At 46.3% G+C, this 19,895-nt stretch overlaps 1 protein-coding gene and 1 long non-coding RNA gene across 6 annotated transcripts in view; one reads left to right on the top strand and one right to left on the bottom strand.

Moving 5' to 3' along the window:
• Positions 1–333: 333 nt before the first annotated feature.
• LOC125965528 (uncharacterized) lies at positions 334–11,302 on the bottom strand. The gene is made up of 3 exons (XR_007479513.1): positions 10,868–11,302; positions 4,675–4,810; positions 334–1,878 (listed from the first exon to the last, which is right to left on the bottom strand). It is a non-coding gene; the product is annotated as an uncharacterized LOC125965528 (long non-coding RNA).
• A 33-nt stretch (positions 11,303–11,335) lies between these two features.
• The window catches only part of ELOVL5 (ELOVL fatty acid elongase 5), a 71,218-nt gene continuing 62,658 nt past the window's right edge, over positions 11,336–19,895 (top strand). Inside the window, exon 1 of one of the 5 annotated variants that reach the window (XM_004285616.4) lies at positions 11,336–11,515. The gene's annotated coding sequence lies outside the window, so the exon portion shown is untranslated. Of the gene's footprint in view, positions 11,516–11,590; positions 11,731–13,074; positions 13,496–15,946; positions 15,969–18,502; positions 18,524–19,895 lie in introns of those variants that run through there. The other 4 variants (XM_033416262.2, XM_033416259.2, XM_033416261.2 and 1 more) reach the window with 4 other exon arrangements.

The raw sequence follows: 19,895 nt of genomic DNA, 5'->3' as shown, positions 1-19,895 counted from the left end.
GGCCCCGGAGGTGTTGAGGTCCAGACTCGGGCGCGGGAGGTTGCAGTGGGGGAGGAAAAGCCGCGCCCGCCCCTCCGGCCGGCGCAAAGGGCGTCCCCACCCCATGAGGATCCCTCCTGGGCTCTCGGAGCCTGTTGGTGCAAAGATGGCCCGGAGCTCTTCGGAGGACGAGCTATGACAGGAATCCATGTCCGGACACGCAGCTTTTTTCCATCCCTCGACCAGCACCCTTTTTTGACTTCGCATTTTACATTGGGTCATCCAGCAAATATCTGTTGAGCGCATACTTTATGCCTGGCACACCCCAGTGAACAAGGCGGACTTGTTTCTGCCATCACGAAGTCTAAAGCCTAATTGGGAAGGTAGGGATAAAAATAGCAAGCGAAACAGTCGCAGATTGTGTCAAGTGCTGTGAATTGAGCGTAAACTAGTGGCTGAGGGAAAGGAGGTGAGGAACTGATTTTAGCCGGGGTAATAGGGGAGACCTACCTGAAAAGGTGACTTTTAAGTTGAGACCTGGAAAAGGGGAGGTGGGCAGTTTTAAGTGGAGTGTATAGCCTTTGCAAAGGCCCTGCTGCCTCAAAACCCTTTTCTCATCCTCTCCAATACCTGAATTCCTGGGGCACCTTTTTCTGCACTTCTTAAGGTACATCACTTTTTTACCAAGTATTGTAGTTTTATTATCTCAATTCCTGGCACACACCAGGTCCCCAAAGAACATTCAGGAAATATCAACGTAGCATTAACTGACTTGCAGATACCCGGCTAGGTGCCCAGGTAAATTTAAGAAGTGAATAGACTATTCATGAATGTTTCCTGAATATTCATTTTGTCTTTTTTGTGCTTCTCCTATACACTCACTGTAGCACCCTTTATCCCTAGTCTTTGGGAATTTTTCTTAATTTATTTAACCAGAACGCAACTTCCCAGGTTTTCACACTTTCAGAGCTTAGTGACTTCTTTTTTAAAATTATTTATTTTTGGCTGCGTTGGGTCTTCGTTGCTGTGCGCGGGGTTTTTCTCTAGTTGCGGCTAGCGAGAGCTACTCTTCATTGCCGTGCACGGGCTTCTCATCGCGGTGGCTTCTCTTGTTGTGGAGCACAGGCTCTAGAGCACAGGCTCAGTAGTTGTGGCGCACAGGCTTAGTTGCTCCGCGGCATGTGGGATCTTCCTGGACCAGGGCTCAAACCCATGTCTCCTGCATTGGCAGGCAGATTCTTAACCACTGTGCCACCAGGGAAGATCCTTTTTCTTATATAAATTTATTTTATTTTTTGGCTGCATTGGGCCTTCGCTGCTGTGCGCAGGCTTTTCTCTGGTTGCGGAGAGCAGGGGCCACTCTTCCTTGCAGTGCGTGGGCTTCTCATTGCGGTGGCTTCTCTTGTTGCGGAGCACGGGCTCCAGGTGCGTGGGCTTCAGTAGTTGTGGCACGCAGGCTCTAGAGCGCAGGCTTAGTAGTTGTGGCGCACGGGCTTAGTTGCTCCGCGGCATGTGAGATCTTTCTGGACCAGGGCTCGAACCCGTGTCCCCTGCATTGGCAGGCGGATTGTTAACCACTGCGCCACCAGGGAAGTCCGCCACAACATTTTTAACTCAAAGCTTCTGTAGGTGAGGAATCGGGGCATCACTTACTTAGGTGGGTTCTCTGCTCCAGGGTTTCTCATGGACTACAGTCAAGATGCCCAGTGGGCCTGTAGTCATTTCAAGGCTGCACTGGGTAAGGATCCACTTTGTTGGCAGGATTCTGTTCCTTGTAGGCTGTCATATTGAGGACCTCAGTTCCTAGCAGTCTATTGGCTAGAAGCCACCCTTAGTTTCTTGTTATGTGAGCACCTCCAACATGGCACCTTGCTTCATCAAAGCATGCAAGTCAAGAAGCTATATGGAGAGAGCCAATAAGATAGAAGTCACTTTTTTCTACCTAATCTTGTAAATGTCATTCCATCATTTTTTTCCCATGATTTCTGCCATGTTCTTTCTATCTATTAGGAGCAAGTTACCAGGTCTAATCCATGGACATGAATATCAGGTGCCAGAGATCATTGGTGGCACTTTCAGAAGCTGCCTAGCATTATTAAAGAACATTAAACTGCTGAAATAAACTTGGGGCTCCAAAAACCTTTCATGCATATCCTGAAACAGCCTACTATGTTTTATTTGCTGTCCTTATCATGAAGAAAGTAAATGGCCTTTGAAAATCTGATTCAATAAACATTCATTGAATGCCTACTACGTATCTGGTATAGCATAATGCTAGAGGAACAAAGATAAATGACACATCTTCCAGCCTTGAGTTGGGTTAGAGAAGTAAAAGCAAATAATTACAACATTAATATCACAAGTGATAAAACAAAGGCCTGTACAGAGTGCTCTGGTTACAGGGAGAATAGGAAAGAAACATTCTGTTCTAGGTTACATTCAGAAAGTAAAAAGGGTGGGAGGAAGTGGAGAGAAAAACGAAAAGACAACATATAAATTAAGACTATGTAGAGGGCTTCCCTGGTGGCACAGTGGTTGAGAATCTGCCTGCTAATGCAGGGGACATGGGTTCGAGCCCTGGTCTAGGAGGATCCGACACGCCGCAGAGCAAATACGCCCGTGAGCCACAACTCCTGAGCCTGCGTGTCTGGAGCCTGTGTTCCGCGACAAGAGACACCGCGATAGAGGCCTGCGCACCATGATGAAGAGTGGCCCCCGCTTGCCACAACTAAAGCCCTCGCCCAGAAACAAAGATGCAACACAGCAAAAATAAATAAATTAATTAATAAACTCCTACCCCCAACATTTTCTAAAAAAACAAAAAAAGACTGGGGGCTTCCCTGGTGGCGCAGTGGTTGAGAGTCCACCTGCCAATGGGTTCGTGCCCCGGTCCGGGAAGATCCCACATGCCGCGGAGCGGCTGGGCCCGTGAGCCGTGGCCGCTGAGTCTGCGCGTCCGGAGCCTGTGCTCCGCAACGTGAGAGGCCACAACAGTGAGAGGCCCGCGTACCGCAAAAACAAACAAAAAACAACAACAACAACAACAAAAGACTATGTAGAAGTTAATCTTCCTGATTAGCAAAATGCACAAGTAATAACATATTATTGTACTTTTAATTTGCTAGACTTTAAACAATTTTATGTGTATAGGGTATCTGACAGTTTTTTTTTAAATTAATTTATTTATATTTATTTTTGGCTGTGTTGGGTCTTCGTTTCTGTGCAAGGGCTTTCTCCAGTTGCGGTGAGCGGGGCCACTCTTCATCGCTATGCGCGGGCCTCTCACTGTCGTGGCCTCTCTTGTTGTGGAGCACAGGCTCCAGACGCGCAGGCTCAGTAGTTGTGGCTCACGGGCTTAGTTGCTCCGCGGCATGTGGGATCTTCCCAGACCAGGGCTCGAACCCGTGTCCCCTGCATTGGCAGGCAGATTCTTAACCACTGCGCCACCAGGGAAGCCCCAGTTTTTGTTTTTTGTTTCTTTTGTTTTTCTGGCCGCACATGCAGCATGTGGGATCCTAGTTCCTGGACCAGGGATCGAACCCCTGCCCCCTGCAGTGGAAGCGTGGGATATCTGACAGCTTTTTAAGTTGTATACCTGCGTCCATTCTGTTGAAATACATCTGATGGAGGGCAGTGCATTATTTAATCATTCAGATTGGAAGACAATACTATAAAGCTATTTAACCTGAAAGAGAATTGACTGAGTGAACCTGACATCAGGGAATATATGAATTTCAAAAAAAATAAATGTGCTTCACCAACACATGCCAAGCAATAGTTTGCAGAAATAATAGAACTGCAACATACACTTGTAGATTTCACTTGACACTTTAGATGCCACATTTACTTTCAGCAAAGAGGGAATTTGAGATTGTGAAAAGAAATGGCACCGCCAGTTTTTGACATGTAATATAGAATGTCTAATATTGCAGGTGTACAGGACTTCCCTGGTGGCGCAGTGGTTAAGAATCTGCCTGCCAATGCAGGGGACACGGGTACGAGCCCTGGTCTGGGAAGATCCCACATGCCGCGGAGCAACTAAGCCCGTGCACCACAACTACTGAGCCTCTGCTCTAGAGCCCATGAGCCACAAGTACTGAAGCCCGTGCACCTCAAGCCCGCGCTCCACAACAAGAGAAGCCACCACAATGAGAGGCCTGCGCACTGCAACAAGAGAAGCCACCGCTCGCCTCGACTGGAGAAAGCCTGCGCACAGCAATGAAGACCCAACACAGCCAAACATAAATAAAATAAAATAAATTGCAGGTGTACAAAAGCAAGGCGTTTTATGACACGTTATGCATATAATTAATACATCACATAACCTAGAATAATTAAACCAATTATGGCTAATATTTGGAAAACTTGTTTCATAAATAACAGCATTAGGGCAAAGCATATTCTGTGCTATATCACCAACTCCAAAATCATCCAGAGCACTTATAGAACACACTGCTCGACCAGGACGTAGTCCACACAAGCATGTTCTTAACAACAGAACCATGTCACTACTCTTTGCCAGTTGCACATAGCTTTTAGCCAGAATTTTGGTTATCATCTGCTTTTGTCTACTTCCTAGAATTCTTTAGCTTCTTCGTATGTTATAGAATGAAATATATCAATTGAGAAATTTCTCTTTCGATAACCAGCAAAGTAAAAGACACATTGAGAAGCTCTTCTGATTTAAGATCTTACCTTTGACAAAGCTCAGCCCGTAAAGAGGTTGAGGACTGAGACCTGAATTCAATCTTAATTTTTCACTTACTGGCTTTGCAGCCTTGCGATGTCACTTAACCCTTCTGTGGCTCAATTTTCTCATCTCATTATAGTGCTGAAAGGATAAAAGGAGAGTGTATTGGGAAAGGCTTTAGAAATTTATAAGTAGTAAAAAGAAAAAGAACTGGTGCCAAATTTGACTTATCATCTAAATAAATGTAACAGTCTCTATTTCAAGAGAAAGTGCTTGATATTCAAGATAACTGATGCAGGACTTCCCAGGTGGCGCAGTGGTTAAGAATCCACCTGCCAGTGCAGGGGACATGGGTTCGAGCCCTGGTCCGGGAAGACCCCACATGCCGCGGAGCGACTAAGCCCGTGCGCCACAACTACTGAGCCTGTGCTCTAGAGCCCGCGAGCCACAACTACTGAGCCCGCCTGCCACAACTACTGAAGCCCGCGCACCTAGAACCCGTGCTCTGCAACAAGAGAAGCCACTGCAATGAGAAGCCCGAGAACCACAATGAAGAGTAGCACCCACTCAACTAGAGAAAGCCTGCACGCAGCAACGAAGACCCAACACAGCCAAAAACAAATTAATTAATTCTTAAAAAAAGGTAACTGATGCATTTATAGAAGAGTAAGACATCCCGAATTCATACCAATTTAAGACAATGGTATGTCTTTTTCATCGTAACCATAGTTATAGTCTTTCTTCTTTTATAGCACTTTAAAAAGGTTAAGTATTCTCTTGGAGTGTGTTAACTTTTCAGATTTTAACATTTCAGAAAGGTGGCAGGAAAAACTATCATTAATGGGGAACAGAAAAATATTACCCATCGATAGTCATTTTTTAAATTATTATAGTTGTTATTTTCTTTCTCTTAGACTTAATTTTTGGCCAAGGGGTTCCTAGTAAAAGCATATCTTACTGATCTGCATTTCAATTTTCCATTCATTTGTTCATTAATTTATCCATTTAATAAGTACTGACTGAGCTCCTACCAGGTGCCAGGCAATGTTCCAGGTGCTGGGGTTTCAAGTAGTGGTGAACAGAACAGTCTGTGCCCTCGGTGAGTTAACAGGGGGATGAGAATAAACAAAGATTAAAAGTGAGCCTATAGGGACTTCCCTGGTGGTACAGTGGTTAAGACTTCATGCTCCCAAAGCAGGGGGCCTGGGTTTGATCCCTGGTCGGGGAACTAGATCCCGCATGCATGCCGCAACTAAGAGCCCTCATGCCCCAACTAAAGATCCCGCACGCGGCAACAAAGATCCCACGTGCCACAACTAAGACCCAGAACAGCCAAGTAAATAAACAAATAATTTTAAAGTGAATCTCTAGTATGTCTGACAGTGATAAGTGCTAAGGAGAAAAATAAAGCAGAGTAAAAGGAAGGCAAGGAGGGAGATGTTACAAATTTAGATAGTGATCAAGGAGAACTCCCCAAAAGATGACATTTATAGAGATCAGAGTGAAACAAGGGTATAAGCCTTGGAGATTTCTGGGTTAGATTATTCTAGGCATGGGGGAGAGTAAGTGCAAAGGCCCTGAGGCAATTCTAGTGCTTAGTGTGCTCAAGGAATAAGAAGGAGGCCGTTGCAGGTGGAAGACAGAGTAGCTTTAGAAGGTCCAAGAAATGACAAAGGTCTTATATGTTGTTTTAAGGGTTTTGACTTTTACTGAGTTAAGAGTTTGATAGATTGTTTTAAGTGACTTAATCTGGCATTGGTTTTAAGAGGATTGCTCAGGCTGCTGGGTTGTGAATAGACTGTAGGAGGAAAACACAGAAGTAGAGGTCAAGTTGGAGACTATTGCAAAATTCTGGGAAACAGCTGATAGTGACTTAAACCAGTGGCTGTCATAAGGAGGGTGAAAAGTAAACAGATTCTAGATATGCTCTGACGATGGACGAGGCAGGATTTTGCTGATGCATGAAGATAGGATGTGAAAGAAAGAGGAGTTAAACATAACTCTAAGGTGTTTGCCTTGAGAACACCACAGAGGGAGCAGGTCTGGGGAAAAAAATCAAGAGTTCACTTTTTATCCTCAGTCTGAGATGCCTTTTAGACAGACACCCAAGAGGAGGAGTCATTAATAGGCAGTTAAGTATATAAGTCTGGAATTCAGGGGGAAAGTTTGGGCTGGAGAAATACATTGGGGAGTCAGCAGATTGTAGATGGAATCCAAAGCCATAAAAGGGGGGTGATAATACACCTAGGAAGTAATATAGATAGAGAGAAGTGAGGACACAGATGCCTTTCATTGCCCAGTTGCTCCCAGATAGAGTACTAAAGACTATAAAAGGAAGTGGAGAAGAAAAGACCAGAGAATCCAGAAACAGGTCAAATTGTTCACTCATTCAGTAGATATTTATGAGCATCCGCTATTTACCAGAGGTTCTGCTAGCCATTGGGAAAACAACATGGTAGACAGGCATGGGCAGTGCCTTTCAGTAGCTCACATCCATTAGGATGAACACTCAAGGACAGGAATAGAGATAAACCTGGTTACATGTTGACCAGCAACAAGGAGGAGTAGCAGCAAAGTAACAAAGGAAGCATGGAACAAACCCCAAGGTCTGAGGAGGAAAGAAAACTGCCCTTTAATCTCTCTCTCTCTCCAGCAAGACAAGCCAGGCCAATGGGAGCCCCTGGCAACAAGATAACAGAAAACACAAATTAGAAAAGAAGAAAAAAGTAAGATCATGGGGAGGAAAAACAAAAGGCAGAGACTGAATAGTGTTACCCTTAGCATAAACTAGCTTATACTTGGTTTATATTTTAATCAACATTCAAATGTCCAGAGGCAAACATAGGCTTGTATTTTATCTCAAAAGAGAGGTTTCATTGGGTTGTGCAAATACCTCCTAAGCACATGTAGTATTTCATCTTTAAATCAAACAGCACTCATTAGAACAGCATTCTAATGAAACTTTCAATCATATTTCTTAATTCAACTTCAGATGCTACAACAATAGAACAAATCTCCCAATATTTCTTAATACTGAAGCAACCTTCTGATACAGTTGGAAGTGTATGGTTGGAGGAGACCTGGGATCACAGAAGGGAGAATGCTGCCAGAATTTAAAAAGAAAGAAAGAAAAGCAGGAGGAGGGAGAGGAGAAGAAATAAAATAGGTAACTATTATGTGAAGACAATTCAACAATCACTTCTCAGGGGACTACCATGGATGCCATAGGGCAGGGGTCCCCAACCCCCGGGCCACAGACTGGTACCAGTCTGTGGCCTGTTAGGAACCGGGCCACACAGAAGGAGGTGAGCAGTGGGTAAGCGAGAGAAGCTTCATCTGCATTTACAGCCGCTCCCCATCGCTCGCCTTACCACCTGAGCTCCACCTCCTGTCACATCAGGAGCGGCATTAGGTTCTCATAGGAGTGCAAATCCTACTGTGAACTGCACACGTGAGGGATCTAGGCTGCGCGCTCCTTATGAGAATCTAACGCCTGATGATCTGAGGTGGAGCTGAGGTGGAGATGTCAGCACTGGGGAGCGGCTGCAAATACAGATTATCATTAGCAGAGAGGTTTGACTGCACAGAGACCACAATAAATCAATTGCTTGCAGACTCATAGCAAAACCCTATCAGTGAGTGGCAACTGAAAACAAGCTCAGGGCTCCCACTGATTCTGCATCATGGTGAGTTGTATCATTATTTCATTATATATTACAATGTAATAATAATAGAAATAAAGTGCACAATAGATGTAACGTGCTTGAATCATCCCGAAACCATCATGCCCCCACCTCCTACCCTGGTCTGTGGAAAAATTGTCTTCCATGAAACTGGTCCCTGGTGCCAAAAAGCTGGGGACCACTGCTATAGGGAAACAAGTAAGAGTTACAGGGCTGTGTACTGCACCTACTTGGGTTCTTTTTTTTTTTTTTTTTTTGCGGTACACGGGTCTCTCACTGTTGTGGCCTCTCCCATTGCTGAGCACAGGCTCCAGAGGTACAGGCTCAGCGGCCATGGCTCACGGGCCCAGCCGCTCCGCAGCATGTGGGATCTTCCCGGACCGGGGCACGAACCCGTGTCCCCTGCATCGGCAGGCGGACTCTCAACCACTGCGCCACCAGGGAAGCCCCTTGGGTTCATTTTTGACAGGCTGGTTGTAAGGATTGGGATGGCTCCAGCACAGGGTCTAGAACCCAACTGGCCAGGAATTTGATTCTGACACTCAATAACACACTTTCCTTGAACCCTGGCATGGAATCCTAGGCATTCTCTTGATCTATTTTGAAAAAAAATACCCACAGTTAAGTTGAAGAGTCATTTCTTGCAACTTTATCCATGAATGCGATGGTGTTGCCATATGGAGTAACTCATACCGAAGTCATGGTAGTCAGTTTACACTGCAGGGTTAAGATGAGTTGTCTGGGGGACAGAAATTTCTCCCTAAATCATATATGTATTGGGAACCCTAAGTCTCTGGATGGGTAAAGAATGAGAACATGACCTTACTAACCTAGGTTTGAGAGGAGTCAATAGTCCTGGGACATAACTATCTGACAGAGGGTTGGAGGTCTGGAGCAGAAAATGGAAGCACCAGTGTGATGATGGTGAGGGGGAGTAAGAGCTCACACACTTATTCAAAACATATTTACTAAGCTCTTATTATATATCAGGGACTGTAGTAAGATCTGGGGATAAATAATGAGCAAAATTCAACATGGTTCTCCCTCCAATGGAGTTTACAATCTAACGCCAGGGCTCTTTAAAGTGAAGGTACAAGCACCCCATGGATTGAACAAGATGGGACAGTCAGGAAACTACAATGCAGAGTGAAAAATGCTCTAATGGAAACCAAGATACACAGACAATAACTAAGGCATATCTGTCAAGGGCATATGAAAAGGCGTCCTTTGTTTTTGTTTTTTTTTTGCAGTACGCGGGCCCCTCACTGTTGTGGCCTCTCTGGTTGCGGAGCACAGGCTCCGGACGCGCAGGCTCAGCGGCCATGGCTCACAGGCCCAGCCGCTCCGCGGCCTGTGGGATCTTCCCGGACCAGGGCACGAACCCGTGTCCCCTGCATCGGCAGGTGGACTCTCAACCACTGCGCCACCAGGGAAGCCCAAAAGGCGTCCTTTGAAGGCTAGGAATAAAATAATAGAAATTTGTGTTTACTTTTCTCTTAAAATACGAAAAATTATTTAATATTTAATGTATGACTTGACAGTTATATAAGTCCATAATTTAAAATAAATACAGATATTTTGGTAGTATGGCCGAAACATTTTGATAGGTGAACACAGCAAAAACAATTGTGTCTGGGTAAAACTGGAGATTTTTGGAATATCAAGTTAAATTTGAAACTTTTAAAACCTGGAAGGATAGAACTTGTTAGGGTGATGAAGAGCTGAACCAGCTCTGGCCTTGAACTTCGGGCAGAAAAGTGAAGAATAAAGGAGATACATTTGCCCAACTCTTCTAGGCCTCTGGCATATGCTTTTCACATGCCCCTTGACAGACAGTTCTTCATTAATCTCCTTATCTTGGTTTCCATCGTAGTGTTTACCATTCTGCATGGTTGTTTCCTGACTATATCATTTCACAGGGGGAGGGGATCCTTGCAGTTTTTTATTTCTAACACCTAGCATAGTATCTGTCAAACTGAAGTCAGTGTTTGTGGAGTTGAATGGCAATCGACTGTTAAAAATCTTATTTGTTTATGTTTACATTATCTCATTTGTATATAGTTTGTACACCTGTATTCTTAAGGCAATGGGCAATGGCCGAGGTCCTGGAACGGCTGGCACATGATAAACATTGTAAATACGTAAATGAATAAACTTGCCCACATTAAACAGTTGACCATGTTGGGTCCGTGGGCATGGGGTAATAGAAATACAGCCAGAGGGCACTGGGAGAAAGGCTTAATTTCTGGGGCTGGATATGGGGAAAGCATAGGATACTAGGATGATGAAGGCCTTAAGTTATCCAAATATCAATGAAAAACAGCAAGGATCTTCCACTTGTGCCCTGAGCACAAAGCACTTTGTCTTATGTGCTTAAACCTGTCTAGCTGAAAAGACGTCACTTACTCCACCACATTTTCTCCTTCTACAAAAAGTCTTGAGAAGAGACGGAGTTGGTAGTGATCACTAAGGGAAAATCAGAATCCCTAAGAAAAATCACGGTAAATCTACCCACCAGGAGTTAAGCTATAGCATCAGTTTTGAGCGCTTTTTTGTTGTTGCCTTATCTTGTTCGCGCCGGTGATCTCCGCAGGCATTTAACCCTATCATCCAAAACCAAGAAGAACTGGCTCCCTTTCAGAACCCGCGAGGAGACTGCACCAGAGTTGGCTTCTGCTGTCCAAACGCGGCCACACAACCTCGCCACGCCTGGCACTAAAAGAATCAGAGTTCAGGGCATCGGGAACTTCACTGGTGCTATTGCGCAGGCTCTGCGTTCCACGCAGGCTTATTAGGAAGAAAGGGGATAAAATTGCCCAGAGACACGTGAACCGGAGGGGACCAACCCAGACCACGGTTCCCCACTGCGTCGGATTCTGGAATTTACAATCACGAAAGTTCTATTGTCTCGCGATTGGCTCCGGAGCCGCATGACATCATAGCGCTTGATTCGGCCTCACGGCGGCGATTGGCTGGCCGCGCCATTGTGACGTCACGGTCAGCCCACGTTCAGATTGTAGATACCCGGAGCCTTCCTCTTCCCGTCCCGGCGGCTGCGGCTGGCCCGGCACTCCCTCCCGCCTCCTCCTGGCTCGGCTGGCCCCGGGCGCTGCCGCCGCCGCCTCGCCACTTCTTGGAGCCGCAGCCACCTTCGGCCTAAGAGGTAAGCGCGCGGCTCCAGGAAACTTCGCCCGGCCGCCGCTCGGCCATGACACCCGCGCCGGCGCGCGGCCGGGACCGAGGGTTGCGACCCACCATTGGGTCCTGAGCCCGGTGCGCACGAGCGACTGCCGGCTCGGCCCGCGCTGCGCCCGCGTGGCAGAGGAGTTCGGCAGCTCCGGGGGCGCTGGCCCGCTCCCGGGCGCGATGGCGGGCGGGGTGAGAGCTGTGCGGGCGTCTCAGGAGTTTACGCGCGATGCTGTCTCACCTGTTCGGCGGTGGAAGCAGTCGGCGGGCGGTGTGCACGCTGACGGGCGCGGCGGGAACGCACCCGGCGCGCCGACGGGAAGTAGGGCGGGTGGGCTCTTGCTCTCGGGTCTGCCCGCCCGGGCGGGATGAAGGCGCGGCCGGAGGTCCGGGGAAGAGCCCCGAGAGCGATCGCGCTTCCTCAGGGGAGAACAAAACCCGAGGGAGCTGGGAGAGCTGCCACGGGGTCGCAATGCGCGGGTCGGTGCGCGGCGCCTCTGGCCTTTCCTTTTCTCTCTTACCCTCCCGCCTCTGCCCCTCGGAGTGGGAGCCCGCTAGCCCGGGAACGCTTCGGTTTTTATTAAAACCAGATAACTGTAGCCCGCGGATCCTCGGGGAGGCCGGTGGGGAAGCGCGGGGGAGGGGACTGGAGAGCCACCTGGGAGACCCTAACTGGAGTCTGAGCGCGGGGCCGGCCGGGGAAGCCCTGGGGTCGCGTCTGCTGCGAGTGGCAAGGAAAAGGCTCTTCTTTTACAGTGTACACGCAATAAGACTCGGCCCCCACCCCATCCCCGCTGTCTGCACGCCCGCCTCGGGGTGGAGGGAGTCGTGCCTGGAGCAAGGCTTGTTCTTTTAAACTGTGTCTTGCAACCGTTCCGTGCCCTTGCACTTTTAGGTTGATGGTTTCCCCTGCTCACGATTGTAGTTCAGCTCAGCTCCTGGCTTCTTGATTGCAAACTGGATAATGCATTTGGCCCACTTTGGGGTGAGGGGTGAGGAGTCCCGTATGGAAGAATCCAGTGCATGACTTGTGAGCTGGGCTGCGGAACCTAGGCATGCGGCGGGAGAATAGTGGGGAGCGAGCAGCCTTAATTCTTTAATAGCGGGCCCCGTGGCAGGAAGTGCTTTCTTTATAGGGTAGGACGGAAGAGCTAACGTTGCTTGTTAGGTTTTGTAACTTGTTCGCCTAACCATTCCGTAGATAACCTGTTGGTGTGCACTTGTTTTGCTTGCACCACCTCTCAGCCAACAGCGTTCGGTGCATAATCTCAGATAGGGACACAGCCTATCTGTGGACAAACACTTTAACTTTCCGTCTGCAGTTAGGGAGAAGCGGATCACTTTTTTAGTTCGTTCGGAAGCTGCCTGGGATTCTCCAAGGAAAGCTCCGTACTTGAAAGAGAAATGTCACTCATGTCCCTTTTAGATTCTGACCCCAGATTATAACTTCTCATTGCCAGGAATTTTTTCTGTACAGTTCCTCTTTTTTGTATTTCTTTTCTGTTTCTAACTGAAGACAAAAGGGAGAGTGTTATTGATAGTTACAGATGGTTAATTTTACAGAATATAGAACAGAACTGGGCTGGAAAGTGAAAGTAGAAAGTGTATTAAGATTTGATGGCCAGATTTTTTTCAAGAAAAGTACATCATAACTTCAGACACTGTCCTCACCCTCTTGACTCAATTTCCTCGTCTGTCCACAGGTTTCACGTTGCAGAATTGTTAGGGATTCCAAGAGATGACACAGTTGAAAGTGCCCAGCATGGGGCTTGCCAAATAGTGGTTTGATAAATGTTTCTTCTTCACTTATTTTTCTTCTTGGGGAAGGGGGAGTGAGGTTTAGGGGATGTGGCCAAGGATACAGCTGGAGAATCTCAAGTAACTGGGAAAATATTCAAAACTAGGTTTTCACAGACACTAATGCCAGCATTCCTGCAAAGTCACTTTTGAAAATGAGGTGAGTTATCTCCTTCCCGGGGATCGACTGAGCTTCCTTTTTCTTTTTTGTGCGGGAGGGGTGTCAGAATTCTTAATTTTTGGATGTCTGCAAGGAACTTTTTTCCACTGCCCCCTCTTTTCCTCTTAGCATAACGGTTGATTGCCCTCCTGTTTGTAGGAGTGAGTATCAGTACTTGGGTGTCTTATTTCCAACTTGAATTATACAAATCAAGGCAAAACTGTTTACTTTCCTTTAGGGTGACTTTGATGCCTAAGTAGATAGTAGAGAGTGTGAGTGATGGTTTTATTTCTTTCTTACTAGGGGCCACATCCTTCCCCTAAGAAAATTTGTAATTAAGTCTAATACCTCTTTTATGCCTACCAACTCTTTTACTGATGGGATAATCTTTCCATTAGTTAGTTCCCAAAATAGGTCTGTCTTTGCATGCATTCAGTTTCAGGTATTACTGATGTGAGCACCTTCCTATTAATAGTTGCTTTCCGTACATAATTCTTACAGCCTCCCTGTGAGAAGTGCTATCCCCTACCTCTTTTATAAAGAATTGAGAACTAAGGCCTAGAGATGCCAAGTGACTTGTCCAAATCACATAGCTCTGTCTTCTGTAACATACATGCTCCTTCCTCTGTCCTTGCTGCTGGGAGGATTTGGTCAGTGGGCTCTGCCCTTTATGTAACTCTGTTACTCTGTAACTTAAAACTCTAACCTCATGATTAAAGGTCCATCTTCGAGCCATCCAGGATTAACAATTTGCCATTTTTAAATCTGTGTCAAGTCTGTTCCTTCCTTTTAGCCCACATTTGATTTACTCTCTTTATTAATTAATTGACTTGTCAGTTACTGAGTGTGTACTGTGTGTGTGTGTCTTGGGGGAAGAGGTTGTATACAAAGCTGAAGGACAGTTTCTGACTCCAAAGGGCTTCCTGAATGAGTTTACAACTTTAATCCTTTTATACCCATACTTAATCTGCACCTTCTACTAGAAGCGTATCAGAAGCAGATTTCCAGGGGGCTTGTCTCACTGTTTCTGGGAAAGCTTTATGGCAGAGCTCACCATGTTAGATGTATCAGTGCCTAGCACTGATGGGCCTGTTTTTCGTGCAAGAGACAGAAAACCCAATGCAGATGGGCTTAAATGACCATCTGACCTGAAAAGTCCCATAGGCAGAACTTTTGCTCTGTTTCTCTGAAGTCTCCTCAGATGTTGGTTATGTCCATAGGCTGATTTTGCAAGATGACTGCCAGCTAGTCTGGACCCCTTGTTACCATATTCTCATGTGGGAACTTCCCTTCCCACCACCTTCCAAAGAGGGTCCTTGGCCTTGAGGTGATTGATTTTGGCTTTGGTTACTTGAAGTAATAACTAAAGCAATGAAATCTGATAACCTGGGGCCCATCCCAAACTGAGGAAGTGGATTTAAATCTCATCTCACCTACCTGGCTGCTAACTACACTTTCAGGAAGGGCCTCTGTGGACATGGGGGTGTGTCGGCTATAAGGGCCTCCAAGGATGTCAGGCCCCATCAAAGAGATGATTGGATTAAATGAAACAGAACTGAATCAATATTTGAATTTCACTTTACCTGTCATAGAGGAATCTTATGGGTGCACAGAGGTCAGAGGGTGGGCATTCTAGGAGAGGGAGTTTGGAGAGCAAACAAGTGAATCATTGGGCATTAAAGCAAGTAGCCCAGTTGCCTGAAGCTAATAGGGCAGAAGTGGAAAGAAAGGTTAGAAAGGCAAGTTGGCGCAGTGGTTGAGAGTCCGCCTGCCGATGTAGGGGACACGGGTTCATGCCCCGGTCCGGGAAGATCCCACATGCCGCAGAGCGGCTGGGCCTGTGAGCCATGGCCGCTGAGCCTGCGCTCTGCAACGGGAGAGGCCACAACAGTGAGAGGCCCGTGTACCGCAAAAAAAAAAAAAAGCGGGGGGGGCTCACTTTTATTAAACTTAATACATATCAAACTGTGCATTGAGCCCATTTATGTGGGTTTATCTCAAGTACTGTTAATTGGTACTGTGAGCATTCCCACTTAACAGATGAGGAAATGGAGGCTCAGAAGTTTTAGACTTGCCCAAGGTCACAAAGCATTCCAGCCTGGGTGGACTTGACCCAGTAGCCTACTGTCTTTCCTGAGATGTTGGGTAACAGGACCGCTGAAGCTTTTGAACCAGAAGGAGTGCGTTGTGAATCCTGTGTTCCAAGAATATGAGTGTGATCAGAGTACGTGGCGGGGATTGGCGAGGACGGACACCGGGGCTGTGTGGGGGTGGACTGGGAGGCTGTTGGAGGCCAGGGCAGTGGTGAGGCCTCACCTGGAGCCACAGCCATGAGCACAGACTGCAGCGAGCTAATCACATGAGGTTGTTTCTAGGACAAGATCTACGCAACTTGGAGACCAGCTGGATTGAGGGCCAGCAAGAGGAAGGGCGCTCTCAGGCCTGGGAGTTAGAAGAAATGCGGTGTTGTGGGGTAAGAGGGAGGAGGCTTTGTCCTCAGGTGGAAACATCTTAAGGGCCCACGTTCCATCCAGACAGACCCTTTCTCCCCCTGTCGGGCCCACAGTCCTCTTTGCAGCTGGTGTTTGTCCTCCACTTTACAGGTGTGTGTTTCCACCACATTTCATCCGTTTTCAGGCAGTTTTTCACATTTTCACATATCTGGGTAGAGATGCAGCTTACAGTCAGTGGCATGGTGAAATCACACAAGCTGTCTTTCGCATTTTAATATTACTGAAATCAGGATGCTTCCCAGCTTTTAATGACGTATTGTTGGTGAGAAAAGTAAAGTCTCAGTATTGCTGAAGCTCATGGAGCCAGTTGCTGGCAGAGCCAGGAGTGAGAACCAAGGCCTCTGGGTTCCTCTCACCCACTGAGTTACCTCAGCTCACGTAAGAGATACTAAAATAAACATTGCCTCCTAATACAGGATTATGGTAAAGCACACGCATATTTCTTTGTTATTAAAACGGAAGTAATCTGAGAGGTTTGGAAGGCACAGTGGTTCAGGTAGAGTGCCTCATCCTTGTATAGAGCCCGGCTGCCCTGGTTCCCTATCCTAAACTTGCCATCAGCCTTAAGAAAATCAACTCTGGGCATTGGTCCCTTTCTTTAAAAATAAACAGTTACACCAAGGTGATTTTCAAGTCCGTCTCAGAACGAAAATTTTTTATTTTCACTTTTGCCGAGAGCAAATCCTTTGTTTCTGTTTGACCAGGGATAGAGAATGAAAGTTGAAGTCATTTAGGTCTCAGTAAGGTAGATGTCAGAATCAGTGATGGAAATTACAGTTTTCTCCTTAAGAGGTTAATCGTAACCGCTGGAGATGTTCCAGCCTAGCAGAGTGAGTTGTTCAGGAAGGTGGACTGACCTCATTTTGAGTTTCTGTCATAGAATCCCTCCTCCCACCTGATCCCGATTTCAACCCATAAGTGTTATCATTACCAAGCTCTTTGATTCCCACTGGCACGTTTCCTCTACGGGGACACTTTTATTTGACTTATGCATTTGCTTTTGGAATTGTGTGGCCCCTGGATTGAAAATATTCATACTTGGTGAGTTTTTAGGAAGACTGAATCCTCATGCTTCCTATTTAAAGCACAGTTGTGTGCGATGTCTCAGTATTCCTTGTATCTTAAGTTAGACTTTGGTACCTTTTGTTTGATGAATGTTTTCTTGCTGACTGGGATTTAGGAAATAGTTTTTCACTTAAGATTTTTAGTGCTGGGACTCTCATGCTTTCTGCAGTTAGAATAACCATTTTCTTTTTTTTTTTTTTTTTTTGCGGTACGCGGGCCTCTCACTGTTGTGGCCTCTCCCGTTGCGGAGCACAGGCTCCGGACGCGGAGGCTCAGTGGCCATGGCTCATGGGCCTAGCCGCTCCGCGGCATGTGGGATCTTCCCCGACCGGGACACGAACCCGTCCACTGCGCCACCAGGGAAGCCCCTAGAATAACCATCTTCTTGAAACACCTGCAGTTTCAAAGGACAGTCCTGACACTAGGTTCACGCCCTCCTGCTAGCACACGCCCTCTGCCCTTTTCTTTCCCCATTGTCAACAGTTTTACTGTGTCAGTGCTAATCTCTGATAAGTGTATACTAAACAGACCTAATTAAAGCCACACTGGAGAATTGGCCACTCTGGTCCTTATTTTATCTGAGTTGTTCTGAACCCCAGAGTACCTGTTCCTTCTGTTTTGGGATAGCACACACTCCTACAGAGTAAATGTGAATTTCTCCTTCCCCAAAGAAGAGTTCTTATGACGCCGAATTCAATGATTATTCATTTGCTTCCCTGGGAAGTTTGGCCGTGCGCTGTACGTCCCTTGAGGGTAGCGTACAGGGTACCTCTGCTTCAGGTTTTGGCAGAAGAAATACATTACCTTAATATCTACAGGAGTTGTTGACACCTCTGTCTGCCCTGTTTGTGAGCTGATACCTACCTCTGTGAAAATTTGAGCTTACTTCTTACAAAACTTCCGAATGTTTAGCTTTACTGTGGATCTGAGGTGCATTTATTAAGAGCATCTACTGTGCTTTTTTTTAAAGTTAGCAAAGCTACAGGAAGGGGATTGGCGAAGAGGCCTTTCAGGTTAGCAGCTGCACAGGATAGGGACCCAGCTCTGCCCCACAAGGCTGGGCAGGCTCCAGCAGGCCAGTCACTGCACCTCTGAGACTTCTGTGTAGAACTTGCAGGTGATAATACCTGTGCCTCCTTTGGAGGGTGTCCAGACTATTGGTATTATACATAAAAGTTAAGTAGGGGACTGACTTAATTTGATGAGCGTAGTTAAAAAATAATCCCTCTATTGGATAGGATGTTCACTGAAGCATTGTTTACTCAGCTGACTCAATCTTCTGTTATAATGTTCTTCAGAAGAATAAATGACACTGCAGTTGGGCAATGTTTGCAACTTATGACGAGAATGAGGCTGTTCTGTGGGTGCTAAATACACTACATGCCAGGCGCTTTTCTAAGGTGCTCTACATCTGTCAATTCATTTTGGCCTCACCAAATCCCCCCATGAGGTAGGTATCCCAGTTTTACAGATGAGAAACTAAGGCACAGAAAGGTTAAGTGACTTGTTCAAGGCCTCCCAGCTAGCAGGTGACAGAGGCCGGGTTCAAACCCAGACTGGTTGACGGCATCCAGCGTCGGTTTCCTTGTCTGACCCCAGCGCCGCCTGGGTTTGATCTACAAGGTATATAAGACCTGAGGGGTGTGGGTTGGGAGGGAAGGGCACCCACATCCTCCAGGCAGCCTCCGTCTGCGGATTGTCTGGTCTCCCTTGAGTAGAGGTGTGCATCCTGTGTGTTTTGAGAACATCTGGGTCATTCTGACACAGGGCTGGTTAAAGGCTGCTTGTTCGGGCTGTTCAGAATAACATCTTCCCCAGCCCTTCAGTCCTCTTGGGATTCTTACTGTTTTAGGACTTCCTCGTTTTCTTTCTGGGTGTGGGTCACTAGGTCTGACAACATTATGATGGCTGTTAAGTACCATAATTCCTAAAATACGAGGATCACAAAATTCACAGAATTGTTTATATATTAACATGGAATGTTACCAGGTGATAAAATAACTGTTGGCTTTAGACACTCTGTGGAGGACATGATAGATTGATTGCTGGGTTGTGTTTGCTTTTAAAAATGCCAGATCGTACCAGGCTTTTTTCTTTTGGAAACACATTTTAACCCTGCCTGTTCCTCCCATTCCCACCCCCACCCCCCACACACACACCTGAACAACAGTTATAAAATATGGAGGTTTAGATTGAGTTTTTAAAAAGAAATGTGTTTTCGTGTCACACCCTTATTTATGTTACACAGGTTTGAATTAAAATCTAAGACATTTTCTCTCCAGGGGGGGTACATAACTTATCTTTGTTAATTATGTTTCTCCACCCTCTTTTAATTTCAACCAAGGCTGTAACGCTGTGTATATTTTGTATGAATTAGCTTGGAGACCATGACAATTTATTTTGAATATTCAAGTAATCACGTCAGTTAATCAAGTAATCATATCAGTCTGCAGTCAGATTTAGAATTATAAGTAGCTGCTTAATGTTGCTTAAAAGCCGCTGAAATGTTTATCTCCCAGCTATCTGCAACTGCAGTCTGATTTGTATGTTAGAAATGGGGTGGAAGTAGAGCTCGGCCTCTTTAAGCTGGGTCTTTAAGGGACCAGTTAGAGGCTTGCAGAGGATCTCATATCCAGATCTGTGCGGCCTTCCATTGTCTGCAAGTTTGTTTCAGCCAGGAAGGCGGTTGTCCTGTGAAACAGGTCGGAGCTTCTCCAAATACCCCCTTCAAGACAGTGTTTCAGGACTTCGTGAACCCAGGAGAATGCTGTATGTACTGGGCTTGTTATGGCAGATCCTTTTTGTTTTCTTTGCAAGGCGCG

Source organism: Orcinus orca, chromosome 10 (assembly GCF_937001465.1).
Source record: "Orcinus orca chromosome 10, mOrcOrc1.1, whole genome shotgun sequence".
Classification (NCBI taxonomy): Eukaryota; Metazoa; Chordata; class Mammalia; order Artiodactyla; family Delphinidae; genus Orcinus; species Orcinus orca.
Note: the sequence above shows the minus strand (reverse complement) of the source record. Positions and strands in the feature narration are given on the sequence as shown.